Source organism: Atractosteus spatula, chromosome 1 (genome assembly GCF_055471065.1).
Source record: "Atractosteus spatula isolate fAtrSpa1 chromosome 1, fAtrSpa1.hap1, whole genome shotgun sequence".
NCBI classification, from domain to species: Eukaryota; Metazoa; Chordata; class Actinopteri; order Semionotiformes; family Lepisosteidae; genus Atractosteus; species Atractosteus spatula.
Window position 1 is genome coordinate 73,421,702 of NC_142706.1, and position 20,316 is coordinate 73,442,017.

At 58.3% G+C, this 20,316-nt stretch overlaps 15 non-coding genes across 15 annotated transcripts; 7 read left to right on the forward strand and 8 right to left on the reverse strand.

Moving 5' to 3' along the window:
- Positions 1 to 73: 73 nt before the first annotated feature.
- On the reverse strand, positions 74 to 192 carry LOC148841933 (5S ribosomal RNA). The gene has a single exon (XR_016093672.1). It is a non-coding gene; the product is annotated as a 5S ribosomal RNA (ribosomal RNA).
- Positions 193 to 2,050: 1,858 nt separating this feature from the next.
- On the forward strand, positions 2,051 to 2,214 carry LOC148841934 (U1 spliceosomal RNA). The gene has a single exon (XR_016091588.1). It is a non-coding gene; the product is annotated as a U1 spliceosomal RNA (small nuclear RNA).
- A 702-nt stretch (positions 2,215 to 2,916) lies between these two features.
- On the reverse strand, positions 2,917 to 3,035 carry LOC148841935 (5S ribosomal RNA). Its single transcript, XR_016093711.1, has one exon. It is a non-coding gene; the product is annotated as a 5S ribosomal RNA (ribosomal RNA).
- A 1,858-nt stretch (positions 3,036 to 4,893) lies between these two features.
- On the forward strand, positions 4,894 to 5,057 carry LOC148841936 (U1 spliceosomal RNA). The gene has a single exon (XR_016091590.1). It is a non-coding gene; the product is annotated as a U1 spliceosomal RNA (small nuclear RNA).
- Positions 5,058 to 5,781: 724 nt separating this feature from the next.
- Positions 5,782 to 5,900, reverse strand: LOC148841937 (5S ribosomal RNA). Its single transcript, XR_016093673.1, has one exon. It is a non-coding gene; the product is annotated as a 5S ribosomal RNA (ribosomal RNA).
- A 1,858-nt stretch (positions 5,901 to 7,758) lies between these two features.
- On the forward strand, positions 7,759 to 7,922 carry LOC148841938 (U1 spliceosomal RNA). Its single transcript, XR_016091591.1, has one exon. It is a non-coding gene; the product is annotated as a U1 spliceosomal RNA (small nuclear RNA).
- A 724-nt stretch (positions 7,923 to 8,646) lies between these two features.
- LOC148841939 (5S ribosomal RNA) lies at positions 8,647 to 8,765 on the reverse strand. The gene has a single exon (XR_016093675.1). It is a non-coding gene; the product is annotated as a 5S ribosomal RNA (ribosomal RNA).
- A 1,865-nt stretch (positions 8,766 to 10,630) lies between these two features.
- Positions 10,631 to 10,794, forward strand: LOC148841940 (U1 spliceosomal RNA). The gene has a single exon (XR_016091592.1). It is a non-coding gene; the product is annotated as a U1 spliceosomal RNA (small nuclear RNA).
- Positions 10,795 to 11,518: 724 nt separating this feature from the next.
- LOC148841941 (5S ribosomal RNA) lies at positions 11,519 to 11,637 on the reverse strand. Its single transcript, XR_016093676.1, has one exon. It is a non-coding gene; the product is annotated as a 5S ribosomal RNA (ribosomal RNA).
- A 1,858-nt stretch (positions 11,638 to 13,495) lies between these two features.
- On the forward strand, positions 13,496 to 13,659 carry LOC148841942 (U1 spliceosomal RNA). Its single transcript, XR_016091594.1, has one exon. It is a non-coding gene; the product is annotated as a U1 spliceosomal RNA (small nuclear RNA).
- A 724-nt stretch (positions 13,660 to 14,383) lies between these two features.
- On the reverse strand, positions 14,384 to 14,502 carry LOC148841943 (5S ribosomal RNA). Its single transcript, XR_016093677.1, has one exon. It is a non-coding gene; the product is annotated as a 5S ribosomal RNA (ribosomal RNA).
- A 1,858-nt stretch (positions 14,503 to 16,360) lies between these two features.
- LOC148841944 (U1 spliceosomal RNA) lies at positions 16,361 to 16,524 on the forward strand. The gene has a single exon (XR_016091595.1). It is a non-coding gene; the product is annotated as a U1 spliceosomal RNA (small nuclear RNA).
- Positions 16,525 to 17,248: 724 nt separating this feature from the next.
- Positions 17,249 to 17,367, reverse strand: LOC148841945 (5S ribosomal RNA). The gene has a single exon (XR_016093678.1). It is a non-coding gene; the product is annotated as a 5S ribosomal RNA (ribosomal RNA).
- Positions 17,368 to 19,225: 1,858 nt separating this feature from the next.
- On the forward strand, positions 19,226 to 19,389 carry LOC148841946 (U1 spliceosomal RNA). The gene has a single exon (XR_016091596.1). It is a non-coding gene; the product is annotated as a U1 spliceosomal RNA (small nuclear RNA).
- A 724-nt stretch (positions 19,390 to 20,113) lies between these two features.
- LOC148841947 (5S ribosomal RNA) lies at positions 20,114 to 20,232 on the reverse strand. Its single transcript, XR_016093022.1, has one exon. It is a non-coding gene; the product is annotated as a 5S ribosomal RNA (ribosomal RNA).
- Between the last annotated feature and the right edge of the window lie 84 nt (positions 20,233 to 20,316).

A 20,316-nucleotide genomic window follows, 5' to 3' on the forward strand; every position in this document is an offset into this window, starting at 1 on the left:
AATGTCCATACTCGAGTTCTTCCTCCCAAAGCCTACGGCACCAACGGCGACCCCCGCTGGCCGAGAGAGCAAAAGCTTACAGCACCTGGTATTCCCAGGCGGTCTCCCATCCAAGTACTAACCAGGCCCGACCCTGCTTAGCTTCCGAGATCAGACGAGATCGGGCGTGTTCAGGGTGGTGTGGCCGTAAGCGCAAGCCGGGGCGCCGGACTCGCTACTTGAAGCTGTGTGGCGGGGGCGCCGTGCCCCCTGGGCGGGACTGAGGGATCGTTCATGTGCGATTCTTTGGAAAGGAGCCGCTTTCGAACTCAGTGCGTGCCTGGATGTTGGCGAATGTGCTCCCTTCAGTTGGCTTGCCCTGCTCTTGTCCCGCACTGGAGCAGGACAAACAAACTGCACGGAGGAGCACAAGGCAAGTGTTCACAAGACAGAAACCTCCAGTGCACAGCACTCTGAAAACATTTCTGGGCTGTCGCGTTTTATTTCGGCACATAAAGCGCACCGGCCCTACACGTCGGCCAGACGCGCGGCGCCTCCGCCCTCTTGTGGCCTTGCGGCGTCAGAGCAAGAGGCTCCTTCTCGCTGCCTTTCCGCTGTCCCGGCGGCCGGCGAGGAGGAAGCGCCGGGACGCTGTGCTGCAGAGCCCCGAGAGGGAACCTGGAGCGCACACTTTGTGGGGGGCGGGGGGCGGGGGGCCGCGTTCGCGCCCTGCCCCGGTCTCTTGCGCGAGCACTAAATCTCACGGCGCCAGCCAGCGGCCAGGAGACAAGTACAATATCACGGGACAGGGGGCCTCATCATTGATTGTTACAGGTGAGACGGGGATTAGGAGGAGAGCCCGACTGATGGGTAACACCCCCGTGACTCTTTCTTGAGAGACGCCCTGGGATTTGGAATGGCCAAGGAGGGTCAGGACACCTCGGTTTTACGCCTCCCCCGAAGGACGGCGCCTGTTTGTGCAGCAGAGTGTCGCCATGAGGATGCTGGGGCATAAGAGAGCCACACAGCCCGCAGGGTGAGCGCTCCCTACTGGTCCCAGTCACCCCTCTCGCAGGAGCAGCAGCAGCAACCTGAGCTTTCCCGGGGGGAATCTCCCATCCGGGTGCCGGCCGGGCTCACACCTGCTGGGCTGCCGTGGTTGAGCCCAGTCGAGAGTCGCAGGGTGAGACCTAGTCACCGGGGATTACTCGGCTCTCAGCACTTGAAAAGACCGACGGAGGACTCGTTCCCGCCGGAGCTGAATGTGCCTGCGAGTGTCGTGTCGTCTTCTTCCCCCGCCCCGCTGTGCTTGCTGTATTGTCTTTGAAGACGGCCCCCGAGACGAGGCGGGCTGTTCCTGTGCCCCAATTAACACTTTACAGGTGCCATTCCCCGGCATTGTGGCCATTGTCGGAGGTCACACGCGATAAGATGAGGTGGAGGAGAGCGGGGCGTGCCCAGCGCCAGACATTGAAGGAAGGGGGCTGTGCGAGGTGAGGTGAGGCGCGACACGCCGGAGCCCCGACGCTGCTAATGCGGAGCACTTGTTGAACTGGCATTGAAAGGACGTGTGCGCACGGAGCGAGCCTTCCCTGCGGCGGAGCGTGGAAACTTTCTCCCCCCGCTGCAGGAGCTGTGTGCGGTGCGGTGCAGCGGTGCCGAGGGAAAAGCACGGAAGGCAGCAGGCTCTGGAGAGCAGGTAAGAGACGGAGCCTTGGGGGCAGGCGAGCAGGCGCGTTTTTCGGAAATTGCTGAAGAGGCTCCGGTGTTTGTTCGGTGTGTGGCAGGCGCACGTCGCGAGCTTGCGTAGCGATCTGCCGGTCTGGTGATATGTAAATGAGGCCGAATTGCATCCCGGGACATGCTGCGATGGCGAAATGGCGACTGCAGATGTGTAGGAAACGGCGCGCTCGTTTTCTCGTTTTCCCCACACTTTTGAGTGTTGGTGTGGCGTGTGAGTGTGCGAAAGAGTGGGCCCAGCAGGAGGCGGTGGCGTGCAGGGCGAGGAGCTGGCCTAGGCTGCGAGTGCTGTGCTGTGGGTGCGGGCCGCTTGCAGGGGCCTGTACAACTCATACTTACCTGGCAGGGGAGATACCTTGATCAAGAAGGAGGTTCACCCAGGGCGAGGCTCGGCCATTGCACTCCGGCTGTGCTGACCCCTGCGAATTCCCCAAATGTGGGAATCTCGACTGCATAATTTCTGGTAGTGGGGGACTGCGTTCGCGCTCTCCCCTGGTGTGCTTGGTCCAATAACAGATGCGGCAGTGCAGGCGGCTTTGCTGTGTGCTGGGGAGCTGTGCTGGGCTTCCGCGCTCGGCAGCCCCCCCCCGTGAGCAGCACAACATGCTGGTGAAACCGCTTCATAGAGGGGGGTTATTCACGAGCACCGGCAGACGACATGGTACTCGTTTTAGTGCCCGTTACAGACATACGCTATGCTTTCTTGTTCTTAACTCGGTTTTTCCCTTTTTTTCTGCTCACTCTGAATCCATCCCTGCTCATTTTGTTGGAGAATCTGTGCTCAATGAATGAAATGGGTTATAAATGAATATATGTATATTTCTACGAAAAACGAGTTGTTTATTGACTGACCTTCAATTGCAGATTTAGAGGCAGCTTCGATATTCGTTTTACAAACGTGTTTTTTTCCTAATACGAATCACACGCATGCCATTAAAAGAGCCATCTTTAGAGATCAGGATATCGATCATTTTTCTTGAGCATCTGAAGGGATGTGAGGGAGCTTCTCTTTCTGAACTGGCATGCCTAGAAAGTGGACGACCGTCGCGATACCGTTTGCCAGTCAGCGTTGCCGAAGGAAACAAAAGTGGGAAGATTGAAATGTTTGGTATTTTCGGGAAATAAATGTCCATACTCGAGTTCTTCCTCCCAAAGCCTACGGCACCAACGGCGACCCCCGCTGGCCGAGAGAGCAAAAGCTTACAGCACCTGGTATTCCCAGGCGGTCTCCCATCCAAGTACTAACCAGGCCCGACCCTGCTTAGTTTCCGAGATCAGACGAGATCGGGCGTGTTCAGGGTGGTGTGGCCGTAAGCGCAAGCCGGGGCGCCGGACTCGCTACTTGAAGCTGTGTGGCGGGGGCGCCGTGCCCCCTGGGCGGGACTGAGGGATCGTTCATGTGCGATTCTTTGGAAAGGAGCCGCTTTCGAACTCAGTGCGTGCCTGGATGTTGGCGAATGTGCTCCCTTCAGTTGGCTTGCCCTGCTCTTGTCCCGCACTGGAGCAGGACAAACAAACTGCACGGAGGAGCACAAGGCAAGTGTTCACAAGACAGAAACCTCCAGTGCACAGCACTCTGAAAACATTTCTGGGCTGTCGCGTTTTATTTCGGCACATAAAGCGCACCGGCCCTACACGTCGGCCAGACGCGCGGCGCCTCCGCCCTCTTGTGGCCTTGCGGCGTCAGAGCAAGAGGCTCCTTCTCGCTGCCTTTCCGCTGTCCCGGCGGCCGGCGAGGAGGAAGCGCCGGGACGCTGTGCTGCAGAGCCCCGAGAGGGAACCTGGAGCGCACACTTTGTGGGGGGCGGGGGGCGGGGGGCCGCGTTCGCGCCCTGCCCCGGTCTCTTGCGCGAGCACTAAATCTCACGGCGCCAGCCAGCGGCCAGGAGACAAGTACAATATCACGGGACAGGGGGCCTCATCATTGATTGTTACAGGTGAGACGGGGATTAGGAGGAGAGCCCGACTGATGGGTAACACCCCCGTGACTCTTTCTTGAGAGACGCCCTGGGATTTGGAATGGCCAAGGAGGGTCAGGACACCTCGGTTTTACGCCTCCCCCGAAGGACGGCGCCTGTTTGTGCAGCAGAGTGTCGCCATGAGGATGCTGGGGCATAAGAGAGCCACACAGCCCGCAGGGTGAGCGCTCCCTACTGGTCCCAGTCACCCCTCTCGCAGGAGCAGCAGCAGCAACCTGAGCTTTCCCGGGGGGAATCTCCCATCCGGGTGCCGGCCGGGCTCACACCTGCTGGGCTGCCGTGGTTGAGCCCAGTCGAGAGTCGCAGGGTGAGACCTAGTCACCGGGGATTACTCGGCTCTCAGCACTTGAAAAGACCGACGGAGGACTCGTTCCCGCCGGAGCTGAATGTGCCTGCGAGTGTCGTGTCGTCTTCTTCCCCCGCCCCGCTGTGCTTGCTGTATTGTCTTTGAAGCCGGCCCCCGAGACGAGGCGGGCTGTTCCTGTGCCCCAATTAACACTTTACAGGTGCCATTCCCCGGCATTGTGGCCATTGTCGGAGGTCACACGCGATAAGATGAGGTGGAGGAGAGCGGGGCGTGCCCAGCGCCAGACATTGAAGGAAGGGGGCTGTGCGAGGTGAGGTGAGGCGCGACACGCCGGAGCCCCGACGCTGCTAATGCGGAGCACTTGTTGAACTGGCATTGAAAGGACGTGTGCGCACGGAGCGAGCCTTCCCTGCGGCGGAGCGTGGAAACTTTCTCCCCCCGCTGCAGGAGCTGTGTGCGGTGCGGTGCAGCGGTGCCGAGGGAAAAGCACGGAAGGCAGCAGGCTCTGGAGAGCAGGTAAGAGACGGAGCCTTGGGGGCAGGCGAGCAGGCGCGTTTTTCGGAAATTGCTGAAGAGGCTCCGGTGTTTGTTCGGTGTGTGGCAGGCGCACGTCGCGAGCTTGCGTAGCGATCTGCCGGTCTGGTGATATGTAAATGAGGCCGAATTGCATCCCGGGACATGCTGCGATGGCGAAATGGCGACTGCAGATGTGTAGGAAACGGCGCGCTCGTTTTCTCGTTTTCCCCACACTTTTGAGTGTTGGTGTGGCGTGTGAGTGTGCGAAAGAGTGGGCCCAGCAGGAGGCGGTGGCGTGCAGGGCGAGGAGCTGGCCTAGGCTGCGAGTGCTGTGCTGTGGGTGCGGGCCGCTTGCAGGGGCCTGTACAACTCATACTTACCTGGCAGGGGAGATACCTTGATCAAGAAGGAGGTTCACCCAGGGCGAGGCTCGGCCATTGCACTCCGGCTGTGCTGACCCCTGCGAATTCCCCAAATGTGGGAATCTCGACTGCATAATTTCTGGTAGTGGGGGACTGCGTTCGCGCTCTCCCCTGGTGTGCTTGGTCCAATAACAGATGCGGCAGTGCAGGCGGCTTTGCTGTGTGCTGGGGAGCTGTGCTGGGCTTCCGCGCTCGGCAGTCCCCCCCCGTGAGCAGCACAACATGCTGGTGAAACCGCTTCATAGAGGGGGGTTATTAGAAAGATGCCCTGGGGTTATTCACGAGCACCGGCAGACGACATGGTACTCGTTTTAGTGCCCGTTACAGACATACGCTATGCTTTCTTGTTCTTAACTCGGTTTTTCCCTTTTTTTCTGCTCACTCTGAATCCATCCCTGCTCATTTTGTTGGAGAATCTGTGCTCAATGAATGAAATGGGTTATAAATGAATATATGTATATTTCTACGAAAAACGAGTTGTTTATTGACTGACCTTCAATTGCAGATTTAGAGGCAGCTTTGATATTCGTTTTACAAACGTGTTTTTTTCCTAATACGAATCACACGCATGCCATTAAAAGAGCCATCTTTAGAGATCAGGATATCGATCATTTTTCTTGAGCATCTGAAGGGATGTGAGGGAGCTTCTCTTTCTGAACTGGCATGCCTAGAAAGTGGACGACCGTCGCGATACCGTTTGCCAGTCAGCGTTGCCGAAGGAAACAAAAGTGGGAAGATTGAAATGTTTGGTATTTTCGGGAAATAAATGTCCATACTCGAGTTCTTCCTCCCAAAGCCTACGGCACCAACGGCGACCCCCGCTGGCCGAGAGAGCAAAAGCTTACAGCACCTGGTATTCCCAGGCGGTCTCCCATCCAAGTACTAACCAGGCCCGACCCTGCTTAGCTTCCGAGATCAGACGAGATCGGGCGTGTTCAGGGTGGTGTGGCCGTAAGCGCAAGCCGGGGCGCCGGACTCGCTACTTGAAGCTGTGTGGCGGGGGCGCCGTGCCCCCTGGGCGGGACTGAGGGATCGTTCATGTGCGATTCTTTGGAAAGGAGCCGCTTTCGAACTCAGTGCGTGCCTGGATGTTGGCGAATGTGCTCCCTTCAGTTGGCTTGCCCTGCTCTTGTCCCGCACTGGAGCAGGACAAACAAACTGCACGGAGGAGCACAAGGCAAGTGTTCACAAGACAGAAACCTCCAGTGCACAGCACTCTGAAAACATTTCTGGGCTGTCGCGTTTTATTTCGGCACATAAAGCGCACCGGCCCTACACGTCGGCCAGACGCGCGGCGCCTCCGCCCTCTTGTGGCCTTGCGGCGTCAGAGCAAGAGGCTCCTTCTCGCTGCCTTTCCGCTGTCCCGGCGGCCGGCGAGGAGGAAGCGCCGGGACGCTGTGCTGCAGAGCCCCGAGAGGGAACCTGGAGCGCACACTTTGTGGGGGGCGGGGGGCGGGGGGCCGCGTTCGCGCCCTGCCCCGGTCTCTTGCGCGAGCACTAAATCTCACGGCGCCAGCCAGCGGCCAGGAGACAAGTACAATATCACGGGACAGGGGGCCTCATCATTGATTGTTACAGGTGAGACGGGGATTAGGAGGAGAGCCCGACTGATGGGTAACACCCCCGTGACTCTTTCTTGAGAGACGCCCTGGGATTTGGAATGGCCAAGGAGGGTCAGGACACCTCGGTTTTACGCCTCCCCCGAAGGACGGCGCCTGTTTGTGCAGCAGAGTGTCGCCATGAGGATGCTGGGGCATAAGAGAGCCACACAGCCCGCAGGGTGAGCGCTCCCTACTGGTCCCAGTCACCCCTCTCGCAGGAGCAGCAGCAGCAACCTGAGCTTTCCCGGGGGGAATCTCCCATCCGGGTGCCGGCCGGGCTCACACCTGCTGGGCTGCCGTGGTTGAGCCCAGTCGAGAGTCGCAGGGTGAGACCTAGTCACCGGGGATTACTCGGCTCTCAGCACTTGAAAAGACCGACGGAGGACTCGTTCCCGCCGGAGCTGAATGTGCCTGCGAGTGTCGTGTCGTCTTCTTCCCCCGCCCCGCTGTGCTTGCTGTATTGTCTTTGAAGCCGGCCCCCGAGACGAGGCGGGCTGTTCCTGTGCCCCAATTAACACTTTACAGGTGCCATTCCCCGGCATTGTGGCCATTGTCGGAGGTCACACGCGATAAGATGAGGTGGAGGAGAGCGGGGCGTGCCCAGCGCCAGACATTGAAGGAAGGGGGCTGTGCGAGGTGAGGTGAGGCGCGACACGCCGGAGCCCCGACGCTGCTAATGCGGAGCACTTGTTGAACTGGCATTGAAAGGACGTGTGCGCACGGAGCGAGCCTTCCCTGCGGCGGAGCGTGGAAACTTTCTCCCCCCGCTGCAGGAGCTGTGTGCGGTGCGGTGCAGCGGTGCCGAGGGAAAAGCACGGAAGGCAGCAGGCTCTGGAGAGCAGGTAAGAGACGGAGCCTTGGGGGCAGGCGAGCAGGCGCGTTTTTCGGAAATTGCTGAAGAGGCTCCGGTGTTTGTTCGGTGTGTGGCAGGCGCACGTCGCGAGCTTGCGTAGCGATCTGCCGGTCTGGTGATATGTAAATGAGGCCGAATTGCATCCCGGGACATGCTGCGATGGCGAAATGGCGACTGCAGATGTGTAGGAAACGGCGCGCTCGTTTTCTCGTTTTCCCCACACTTTTGAGTGTTGGTGTGGCGTGTGAGTGTGCGAAAGAGTGGGCCCAGCAGGAGGCGGTGGCGTGCAGGGCGAGGAGCTGGCCTAGGCTGCGAGTGCTGTGCTGTGGGTGCGGGCCGCTTGCAGGGGCCTGTACAACTCATACTTACCTGGCAGGGGAGATACCTTGATCAAGAAGGAGGTTCACCCAGGGCGAGGCTCGGCCATTGCACTCCGGCTGTGCTGACCCCTGCGAATTCCCCAAATGTGGGAATCTCGACTGCATAATTTCTGGTAGTGGGGGACTGCGTTCGCGCTCTCCCCTGGTGTGCTTGGTCCAATAACAGATGCGGCAGTGCAGGCGGCTTTGCTGTGTGCTGGGGAGCTGTGCTGGGCTTCCGCGCTCGGCAGTCCCCCCCCGTGAGCAGCACAACATGCTGGTGAAACCGCTTCATAGACGGGGGTTATTAGAAAGATGCCCTGGGGTTATTCACGAGCACCGGCAGACGACATGGTACTCGTTTTAGTGCCCGTTACAGACATACGCTATGCTTTCTTGTTCTTAACTCGGTTTTTCCCTTTTTTTCTGCTCACTCTGAATCCATCCCTGCTCATTTTGTTGGAGAATCTGTGCTCAATGAATGAAATGGGTTATAAATGAATATATGTATATTTCTACGAAAAACGAGTTGTTTATTGACTGACCTTCAATTGCAGATTTAGAGGCAGCTTTGATATTCGTTTTACAAACGTGTTTTTTTCCTAATACGAATCACACGCATGCCATTAAAAGAGCCATCTTTAGAGATCAGGATATCGATCATTTTTCTTGAGCATCTGAAGGGATGTGAGGGAGCTTCTCTTTCTGAACTGGCATGCCTAGAAAGTGGACGACCGTCGCGATACCGTTTGCCAGTCAGCGTTGCCGAAGGAAACAAAAGTGGGAAGATTGAAATGTTTGGTATTTTCGGGAAATAAATGTCCATACTCGAGTTCTTCCTCCCAAAGCCTACGGCACCAACGGCGACCCCCGCTGGCCGAGAGAGCAAAAGCTTACAGCACCTGGTATTCCCAGGCGGTCTCCCATCCAAGTACTAACCAGGCCCGACCCTGCTTAGCTTCCGAGATCAGACGAGATCGGGCGTGTTCAGGGTGGTGTGGCCGTAAGCGCAAGCCGGGGCGCCGGACTCGCTACTTGAAGCTGTGTGGCGGGGGCGCCGTGCCCCCTGGGCGGGACTGAGGGATCGTTCATGTGCGATTCTTTGGAAAGGAGCCGCTTTCGAACTCAGTGCGTGCCTGGATGTTGGCGAATGTGCTCCCTTCAGTTGGCTTGCCCTGCTCTTGTCCCGCACTGGAGCAGGACAAACAAACTGCACGGAGGAGCACAAGGCAAGTGTTCACAAGACAGAAACCTCCAGTGCACAGCACTCTGAAAACATTTCTGGGCTGTCGCGTTTTATTTCGGCACATAAAGCGCACCGGCCCTACACGTCGGCCAGACGCGCGGCGCCTCCGCCCTCTTGTGGCCTTGCGGCGTCAGAGCAAGAGGCTCCTTCTCGCTGCCTTTCCGCTGTCCCGGCGGCCGGCGAGGAGGAAGCGCCGGGACGCTGTGCTGCAGAGCCCCGAGAGGGAACCTGGAGCGCACACTTTGTGGGGGGCGGGGGGCGGGGGGCGGGGGGCCGCGTTCGCGCCCTGCCCCGGTCTCTTGCGCGAGCACTAAATCTCACGGCGCCAGCCAGCGGCCAGGAGACAAGTACAATATCACGGGACAGGGGGCCTCATCATTGATTGTTACAGGTGAGACGGGGATTAGGAGGAGAGCCCGACTGATGGGTAACACCCCCGTGACTCTTTCTTGAGAGACGCCCTGGGATTTGGAATGGCCAAGGAGGGTCAGGACACCTCGGTTTTACGCCTCCCCCGAAGGACGGCGCCTGTTTGTGCAGCAGAGTGTCGCCATGAGGATGCTGGGGCATAAGAGAGCCACACAGCCCGCAGGGTGAGCGCTCCCTACTGGTCCCAGTCACCCCTCTCGCAGGAGCAGCAGCAGCAACCTGAGCTTTCCCGGGGGGAATCTCCCATCCGGGTGCCGGCCGGGCTCACACCTGCTGGGCTGCCGTGGTTGAGCCCAGTCGAGAGTCGCAGGGTGAGACCTAGTCACCGGGGATTACTCGGCTCTCAGCACTTGAAAAGACCGACGGAGGACTCGTTCCCGCCGGAGCTGAATGTGCCTGCGAGTGTCGTGTCGTCTTCTTCCCCCGCCCCGCTGTGCTTGCTGTATTGTCTTTGAAGCCGGCCCCCGAGACGAGGCGGGCTGTTCCTGTGCCCCAATTAACACTTTACAGGTGCCATTCCCCGGCATTGTGGCCATTGTCGGAGGTCACACGCGATAAGATGAGGTGGAGGAGAGCGGGGCGTGCCCAGCGCCAGACATTGAAGGAAGGGGGCTGTGCGAGGTGAGGTGAGGCGCGACACGCCGGAGCCCCGACGCTGCTAATGCGGAGCACTTGTTGAACTGGCATTGAAAGGACGTGTGCGCACGGAGCGAGCCTTCCCTGCGGCGGAGCGTGGAAACTTTCTCCCCCCGCTGCAGGAGCTGTGTGCGGTGCGGTGCAGCGGTGCCGAGGGAAAAGCACGGAAGGCAGCAGGCTCTGGAGAGCAGGTAAGAGACGGAGCCTTGGGGGCAGGCGAGCAGGCGCGTTTTTCGGAAATTGCTGAAGAGGCTCCGGTGTTTGTTCGGTGTGTGGCAGGCGCACGTCGCGAGCTTGCGTAGCGATCTGCCGGTCTGGTGATATGTAAATGAGGCCGAATTGCATCCCGGGACATGCTGCGATGGCGAAATGGCGACTGCAGATGTGTAGGAAACGGCGCGCTCGTTTTCTCGTTTTCCCCACACTTTTGAGTGTTGGTGTGGCGTGTGAGTGTGCGAAAGAGTGGGCCCAGCAGGAGGCGGTGGCGTGCAGGGCGAGGAGCTGGCCTAGGCTGCGAGTGCTGTGCTGTGGGTGCGGGCCGCTTGCAGGGGCCTGTACAACTCATACTTACCTGGCAGGGGAGATACCTTGATCAAGAAGGAGGTTCACCCAGGGCGAGGCTCGGCCATTGCACTCCGGCTGTGCTGACCCCTGCGAATTCCCCAAATGTGGGAATCTCGACTGCATAATTTCTGGTAGTGGGGGACTGCGTTCGCGCTCTCCCCTGGTGTGCTTGGTCCAATAACAGATGCGGCAGTGCAGGCGGCTTTGCTGTGTGCTGGGGAGCTGTGCTGGGCTTCCGCGCTCGGCAGTCCCCCCCCGTGAGCAGCACAACATGCTGGTGAAACCGCTTCATAGAGGGGGGTTATTAGAAAGATGCCCTGGGGTTATTCACGAGCACCGGCAGACGACATGGTACTCGTTTTAGTGCCCGTTACAGACATACGCTATGCTTTCTTGTTCTTAACTCGGTTTTTCCCTTTTTTTCTGCTCACTCTGAATCCATCCCTGCTCATTTTGTTGGAGAATCTGTGCTCAATGAATGAAATGGGTTATAAATGAATATATGTATATTTCTACGAAAAACGAGTTGTTTATTGACTGACCTTCAATTGCAGATTTAGAGGCAGCTTTGATATTCGTTTTACAAACGTGTTTTTTTCCTAATACGAATCACACGCATGCCATTAAAAGAGCCATCTTTAGAGATCAGGATATCGATCATTTTTCTTGAGCATCTGAAGGGATGTGAGGGAGCTTCTCTTTCTGAACTGGCATGCCTAGAAAGTGGACGACCGTCGCGATACCGTTTGCCAGTCAGCGTTGCCGAAGGAAACAAAAGTGGGAAGATTGAAATGTTTGGTATTTTCGGGAAATAAATGTCCATACTCGAGTTCTTCCTCCCAAAGCCTACGGCACCAACGGCGACCCCCGCTGGCCGAGAGAGCAAAAGCTTACAGCACCTGGTATTCCCAGGCGGTCTCCCATCCAAGTACTAACCAGGCCCGACCCTGCTTAGCTTCCGAGATCAGACGAGATCGGGCGTGTTCAGGGTGGTGTGGCCGTAAGCGCAAGCCGGGGCGCCGGACTCGCTACTTGAAGCTGTGTGGCGGGGGCGCCGTGCCCCCTGGGCGGGACTGAGGGATCGTTCATGTGCGATTCTTTGGAAAGGAGCCGCTTTCGAACTCAGTGCGTGCCTGGATGTTGGCGAATGTGCTCCCTTCAGTTGGCTTGCCCTGCTCTTGTCCCGCACTGGAGCAGGACAAACAAACTGCACGGAGGAGCACAAGGCAAGTGTTCACAAGACAGAAACCTCCAGTGCACAGCACTCTGAAAACATTTCTGGGCTGTCGCGTTTTATTTCGGCACATAAAGCGCACCGGCCCTACACGTCGGCCAGACGCGCGGCGCCTCCGCCCTCTTGTGGCCTTGCGGCGTCAGAGCAAGAGGCTCCTTCTCGCTGCCTTTCCGCTGTCCCGGCGGCCGGCGAGGAGGAAGCGCCGGGACGCTGTGCTGCAGAGCCCCGAGAGGGAACCTGGAGCGCACACTTTGTGGGGGGCGGGGGGCGGGGGGCCGCGTTCGCGCCCTGCCCCGGTCTCTTGCGCGAGCACTAAATCTCACGGCGCCAGCCAGCGGCCAGGAGACAAGTACAATATCACGGGACAGGGGGCCTCATCATTGATTGTTACAGGTGAGACGGGGATTAGGAGGAGAGCCCGACTGATGGGTAACACCCCCGTGACTCTTTCTTGAGAGACGCCCTGGGATTTGGAATGGCCAAGGAGGGTCAGGACACCTCGGTTTTACGCCTCCCCCGAAGGACGGCGCCTGTTTGTGCAGCAGAGTGTCGCCATGAGGATGCTGGGGCATAAGAGAGCCACACAGCCCGCAGGGTGAGCGCTCCCTACTGGTCCCAGTCACCCCTCTCGCAGGAGCAGCAGCAGCAACCTGAGCTTTCCCGGGGGGAATCTCCCATCCGGGTGCCGGCCGGGCTCACACCTGCTGGGCTGCCGTGGTTGAGCCCAGTCGAGAGTCGCAGGGTGAGACCTAGTCACCGGGGATTACTCGGCTCTCAGCACTTGAAAAGACCGACGGAGGACTCGTTCCCGCCGGAGCTGAATGTGCCTGCGAGTGTCGTGTCGTCTTCTTCCCCCGCCCCGCTGTGCTTGCTGTATTGTCTTTGAAGCCGGCCCCCGAGACGAGGCGGGCTGTTCCTGTGCCCCAATTAACACTTTACAGGTGCCATTCCCCGGCATTGTGGCCATTGTCGGAGGTCACACGCGATAAGATGAGGTGGAGGAGAGCGGGGCGTGCCCAGCGCCAGACATTGAAGGAAGGGGGCTGTGCGAGGTGAGGTGAGGCGCGACACGCCGGAGCCCCGACGCTGCTAATGCGGAGCACTTGTTGAACTGGCATTGAAAGGACGTGTGCGCACGGAGCGAGCCTTCCCTGCGGCGGAGCGTGGAAACTTTCTCCCCCCGCTGCAGGAGCTGTGTGCGGTGCGGTGCAGCGGTGCCGAGGGAAAAGCACGGAAGGCAGCAGGCTCTGGAGAGCAGGTAAGAGACGGAGCCTTGGGGGCAGGCGAGCAGGCGCGTTTTTCGGAAATTGCTGAAGAGGCTCCGGTGTTTGTTCGGTGTGTGGCAGGCGCACGTCGCGAGCTTGCGTAGCGATCTGCCGGTCTGGTGATATGTAAATGAGGCCGAATTGCATCCCGGGACATGCTGCGATGGCGAAATGGCGACTGCAGATGTGTAGGAAACGGCGCGCTCGTTTTCTCGTTTTCCCCACACTTTTGAGTGTTGGTGTGGCGTGTGAGTGTGCGAAAGAGTGGGCCCAGCAGGAGGCGGTGGCGTGCAGGGCGAGGAGCTGGCCTAGGCTGCGAGTGCTGTGCTGTGGGTGCGGGCCGCTTGCAGGGGCCTGTACAACTCATACTTACCTGGCAGGGGAGATACCTTGATCAAGAAGGAGGTTCACCCAGGGCGAGGCTCGGCCATTGCACTCCGGCTGTGCTGACCCCTGCGAATTCCCCAAATGTGGGAATCTCGACTGCATAATTTCTGGTAGTGGGGGACTGCGTTCGCGCTCTCCCCTGGTGTGCTTGGTCCAATAACAGATGCGGCAGTGCAGGCGGCTTTGCTGTGTGCTGGGGAGCTGTGCTGGGCTTCCGCGCTCGGCAGCCCCCCCCCGTGAGCAGCACAACATGCTGGTGAAACCGCTTCATAGAGGGGGGTTATTAGAAAGATGCCCTGGGGTTATTCACGAGCACCGGCAGACGACATGGTACTCGTTTTAGTGCCCGTTACAGACATACGCTATGCTTTCTTGTTCTTAACTCGGTTTTTCCCTTTTTTTCTGCTCACTCTGAATCCATCCCTGCTCATTTTGTTGGAGAATCTGTGCTCAATGAATGAAATGGGTTATAAATGAATATATGTATATTTCTACGAAAAACGAGTTGTTTATTGACTGACCTTCAATTGCAGATTTAGAGGCAGCTTCGATATTCGTTTTACAAACGTGTTTTTTTCCTAATACGAATCACACGCATGCCATTAAAAGAGCCATCTTTAGAGATCAGGATATCGATCATTTTTCTTGAGCATCTGAAGGGATGTGAGGGAGCTTCTCTTTCTGAACTGGCATGCCTAGAAAGTGGACGACCGTCGCGATACCGTTTGCCAGTCAGCGTTGCCGAAGGAAACAAAAGTGGGAAGATTGAAATGTTTGGTATTTTCGGGAAATAAATGTCCATACTCGAGTTCTTCCTCCCAAAGCCTACGGCACCAACGGCGACCCCCGCTGGCCGAGAGAGCAAAAGCTTACAGCACCTGGTATTCCCAGGCGGTCTCCCATCCAAGTACTAACCAGGCCCGACCCTGCTTAGCTTCCGAGATCAGACGAGATCGGGCGTGTTCAGGGTGGTGTGGCCGTAAGCGCAAGCCGGGGCGCCGGACTCGCTACTTGAAGCTGTGTGGCGGGGGCGCCGTGCCCCCTGGGCGGGACTGAGGGATCGTTCATGTGCGATTCTTTGGAAAGGAGCCGCTTTCGAACTCAGTGCGTGCCTGGATGTTGGCGAATGTGCTCCCTTCAGTTGGCTTGCCCTGCTCTTGTCCCGCACTGGAGCAGGACAAACAAACTGCACGGAGGAGCACAAGGCAAGTGTTCACAAGACAGAAACCTCCAGTGCACAGCACTCTGAAAACATTTCTGGGCTGTCGCGTTTTATTTCGGCACATAAAGCGCACCGGCCCTACACGTCGGCCAGACGCGCGGCGCCTCCGCCCTCTTGTGGCCTTGCGGCGTCAGAGCAAGAGGCTCCTTCTCGCTGCCTTTCCGCTGTCCCGGCGGCCGGCGAGGAGGAAGCGCCGGGACGCTGTGCTGCAGAGCCCCGAGAGGGAACCTGGAGCGCACACTTTGTGGGGGGCGGGGGGCGGGGGGCCGCGTTCGCGCCCTGCCCCGGTCTCTTGCGCGAGCACTAAATCTCACGGCGCCAGCCAGCGGCCAGGAGACAAGTACAATATCACGGGACAGGGGGCCTCATCATTGATTGTTACAGGTGAGACGGGGATTAGGAGGAGAGCCCGACTGATGGGTAACACCCCCGTGACTCTTTCTTGAGAGACGCCCTGGGATTTGGAATGGCCAAGGAGGGTCAGGACACCTCGGTTTTACGCCTCCCCCGAAGGACGGCGCCTGTTTGTGCAGCAGAGTGTCGCCATGAGGATGCTGGGGCATAAGAGAGCCACACAGCCCGCAGGGTGAGCGCTCCCTACTGGTCCCAGTCACCCCTCTCGCAGGAGCAGCAGCAGCAACCTGAGCTTTCCCGGGGGGAATCTCCCATCCGGGTGCCGGCCGGGCTCACACCTGCTGGGCTGCCGTGGGTGAGCCCAGTCGAGAGTCGCAGGGTGAGACCTAGTCACCGGGGATTACTCGGCTCTCAGCACTTGAAAAGACCGACGGAGGACTCGTTCCCGCCGGAGCTGAATGTGCCTGCGAGTGTCGTGTCGTCTTCTTCCCCCGCCCCGCTGTGCTTGCTGTATTGTCTTTGAAGCCGGCCCCCGAGACGAGGCGGGCTGTTCCTGTGCCCCAATTAACACTTTACAGGTGCCATTCCCCGGCATTGTGGCCATTGTCGGAGGTCACACGCGATAAGATGAGGTGGAGGAGAGCGGGGCGTGCCCAGCGCCAGACATTGAAGGAAGGGGGCTGTGCGAGGTGAGGTGAGGCGCGACACGCCGGAGCCCCGACGCTGCTAATGCGGAGCACTTGTTGAACTGGCATTGAAAGGACGTGTGCGCACGGAGCGAGCCTTCCCTGCGGCGGAGCGTGGAAACTTTCTCCCCCCGCTGCAGGAGCTGTGTGCGGTGCGGTGCAGCGGTGCCGAGGGAAAAGCACGGAAGGCAGCAGGCTCTGGAGAGCAGGTAAGAGACGGAGCCTTGGGGGCAGGCGAGCAGGCGCGTTTTTCGGAAATTGCTGAAGAGGCTCCGGTGTTTGTTCGGTGTGTGGCAGGCGCACGTCGCGAGCTTGCGTAGCGATCTGCCGGTCTGGTGATATGTAAATGAGGCCGAATTGCATCCCGGGACATGCTGCGATGGCGAAATGGCGACTGCAGATGTGTAGGAAACGGCGCGCTCGTTTTCTCGTTTTCCCCACACTTTTGAGTGTTGGTGTGGCGTGTGAGTGTGCGAAAGAGTGGGCCCAGCAGGAGGCGGTGGCGTGCAGGGCGAGGAGCTGGCCTAGGCTGCGAGTGCTGTGCTGTGGGTGCGGGCCGCTTGCAGGGGCCTGTACAACTCATACTTACCTGGCAGGGGAGATACCTTGATCAAGAAGGAGGTTCACCCAGGGCGAGGCTCGGCCATTGCACTCCGGCTGTGCTGACCCCTGCGAATTCCCCAAATGTGGGAATCTCGACTGCATAATTTCTGGTAGTGGGGGACTGCGTTCGCGCTCTCCCCTGGTGTGCTTGGTCCAATAACAGATGCGGCAGTGCAGGCGGCTTTGCTGTGTGCTGGGGAGCTGTGCTGGGCTTCCGCGCTCGGCAGCCCCCCCCCGTGAGCAGCACAACATGCTGGTGAAACCGCTTCATAGAGGGGGGTTATTAGAAAGATGCCCTGGGGTTATTCACGAGCACCGGCAGACGACATGGTACTCGTTTTAGTGCCCGTTACAGACATACGCTATGCTTTCTTGTTCTTAACTCGGTTTTTCCCTTTTTTTCTGCTCACTCTGAATCCATCCCTGCTCATTTTGTTGGAGAATCTGTGCTCAATGAATGAAATGGGTTATAAATGAATATATGTATATTTCTACGAAAAACGAGTTGTTTATTGACTGACCTTCAATTGCAGATTTAGAGGCAGCTTCGATATTCGTTTTACAAACGTGTTTTTTTCCTAATACGAATCACACGCATGCCATTAAAAGAGCCATCTTTAGAGATCAGGATATCGATCATTTTTCTTGAGCATCTGAAGGGATGTGAGGGAGCTTCTCTTTCTGAACTGGCATGCCTAGAAAGTGGACGACCGTCGCGATACCGTTTGCCAGTCAGCGTTGCCGAAGGAAACAAAAGTGGGAAGATTGAAATGTTTGGTATTTTCGGGAAATAAATGTCCATACTCGAGTTCTTCCTCCCAAAGCCTACGGCACCAACGGCGACCCCCGCTGGCCGAGAGAGCAAAAGCTTACAGCACCTGGTATTCCCAGGCGGTCTCCCATCCAAGTACTAACCAGGCCCGACCCTGCTTAGCTTCCGAGATCAGACGAGATCGGGCGTGTTCAGGGTGGTGTGGCCGTAAGCGCAAGCCGGGGCGCCGGACTCGCTACTTGAAGCTGTGTGGCGGGGGCGCCGTGCCCCCTGGGCGGGACTGAGGGATCGTTCATGTGCGATTCTTTGGAAAGGAGCCGCTTTCGAACTCAGTGCGTGCCTGGATGTTGGCGAATGTGCTCCCTTCAGTTGGCTTGCCCTGCTCTTGTCCCGCACTGGAGCAGGACAAACAAACTGCACGGAGGAGCACAAGGCAAGTGTTCACAAGACAGAAACCTCCAGTGCACAGCACTCTGAAAACATTTCTGGGCTGTCGCGTTTTATTTCGGCACATAAAGCGCACCGGCCCTACACGTCGGCCAGACGCGCGGCGCCTCCGCCCTCTTGTGGCCTTGCGGCGTCAGAGCAAGAGGCTCCTTCTCGCTGCCTTTCCGCTGTCCCGGCGGCCGGCGAGGAGGAAGCGCCGGGACGCTGTGCTGCAGAGCCCCGAGAGGGAACCTGGAGCGCACACTTTGTGGGGGGCGGGGGGCGGGGGGCCGCGTTCGCGCCCTGCCCCGGTCTCTTGCGCGAGCACTAAATCTCACGGCGCCAGCCAGCGGCCAGGAGACAAGTACAATATCACGGGACAGGGGGCCTCATCATTGATTGTTACAGGTGAGACGGGGATTAGGAGGAGAGCCCGACTGATGGGTAACACCCCCGTGACTCTTTCTTGAGAGACGCCCTGGGATTTGGAATGGCCAAGGAGGGTCAGGACACCTCGGTTTTACGCCTCCCCCGAAGGACGGCGCCTGTTTGTGCAGCAGAGTGTCGCCATGAGGATGCTGGGGCATAAGAGAGCCACACAGCCCGCAGGGTGAGCGCTCCCTACTGGTCCCAGTCACCCCTCTCGCAGGAGCAGCAGCAGCAACCTGAGCTTTCCCGGGGGGAATCTCCCATCCGGGTGCCGGCCGGGCTCACACCTGCTGGGCTGCCGTGGGTGAGCCCAGTCGAGAGTCGCAGGGTGAGACCTAGTCACCGGGGATTACTCGGCTCTCAGCACTTGAAAAGACCGACGGAGGACTCGTTCCCGCCGGAGCTGAATGTGCCTGCGAGTGTCGTGTCGTCTTCTTCCCCCGCCCCGCTGTGCTTGCTGTATTGTCTTTGAAGCCGGCCCCCGAGACGAGGCGGGCTGTTCCTGTGCCCCAATTAACACTTTACAGGTGCCATTCCCCGGCATTGTGGCCATTGTCGGAGGTCACACGCGATAAGATGAGGTGGAGGAGAGCGGGGCGTGCCCAGCGCCAGACATTGAAGGAAGGGGGCTGTGCGAGGTGAGGTGAGGCGCGACACGCCGGAGCCCCGACGCTGCTAATGCGGAGCACTTGTTGAACTGGCATTGAAAGGACGTGTGCGCACGGAGCGAGCCTTCCCTGCGGCGGAGCGTGGAAACTTTCTCCCCCCGCTGCAGGAGCTGTGTGCGGTGCGGTGCAGCGGTGCCGAGGGAAAAGCACGGAAGGCAGCAGGCTCTGGAGAGCAGGTAAGAGACGGAGCCTTGGGGGCAGGCGAGCAGGCGCGTTTTTCGGAAATTGCTGAAGAGGCTCCGGTGTTTGTTCGGTGTGTGGCAGGCGCACGTCGCGAGCTTGCGTAGCGATCTGCCGGTCTGGTGATATGTAAATGAGGCCGAATTGCATCCCGGGACATGCTGCGATGGCGAAATGGCGACTGCAGATGTGTAGGAAACGGCGCGCTCGTTTTCTCGTTTTCCCCACACTTTTGAGTGTTGGTGTGGCGTGTGAGTGTGCGAAAGAGTGGGCCCAGCAGGAGGCGGTGGCGTGCAGGGCGAGGAGCTGGCCTAGGCTGCGAGTGCTGTGCTGTGGGTGCGGGCCGCTTGCAGGGGCCTGTACAACTCATACTTACCTGGCAGGGGAGATACCTTGATCAAGAAGGAGGTTCACCCAGGGCGAGGCTCGGCCATTGCACTCCGGCTGTGCTGACCCCTGCGAATTCCCCAAATGTGGGAATCTCGACTGCATAATTTCTGGTAGTGGGGGACTGCGTTCGCGCTCTCCCCTGGTGTGCTTGGTCCAATAACAGATGCGGCAGTGCAGGCGGCTTTGCTGTGTGCTGGGGAGCTGTGCTGGGCTTCCGCGCTCGGCAGCCCCCCCCCGTGAGCAGCACAACATGCTGGTGAAACCGCTTCATAGAGGGGGGTTATTAGAAAGATGCCCTGGGGTTATTCACGAGCACCGGCAGACGACATGGTACTCGTTTTAGTGCCCGTTACAGACATACGCTATGCTTTCTTGTTCTTAACTCGGTTTTTCCCTTTTTTTCTGCTCACTCTGAATCCATCCCTGCTCATTTTGTTGGAGAATCTGTGCTCAATGAATGAAATGGGTTATAAATGAATATATGTATATTTCTACGAAAAACGAGTTGTTTATTGACTGACCTTCAATTGCAGATTTAGAGGCAGCTTTGATATTCGTTTTACAAACGTGTTTTTTTCCTAATACGAATCACACGCATGCCATTAAAAGAGCCATCTTTAGAGATCAGGATATCGATCATTTTTCTTGAGCATCTGAAGGGATGTGAGGGAGCTTCTCTTTCTGAACTGGCATGCCTAGAAAGTGGACGACCGTCGCGATACCGTTTGCCAGTCAGCGTTGCCGAAGGAAACAAAAGTGGGAAGATTGAAATGTTTGGTATTTTCGGGAAATAAATGTCCATACTCGAGTTCTTCCTCCCAAAGCCTACGGCACCAACGGCGACCCCCGCTGGCCGAGAGAGCAAAAGCTTACAGCACCTGGTATTCCCAGGTGGTCTCCCATCCAAGTACTAACCAGGCCCGACCCTGCTTAGCTTCCGAGATCAGACGAGATCGGGCGTGTTCAGGGTGGTGTGGCCGTAAGCGCAAGCCGGGGCGCCGGACTCGCTACTTGAAGCTGTGTGGCGGGGGCGCCGTGCCCCCTGGGCGGGACTGAGGGATCGTTCATG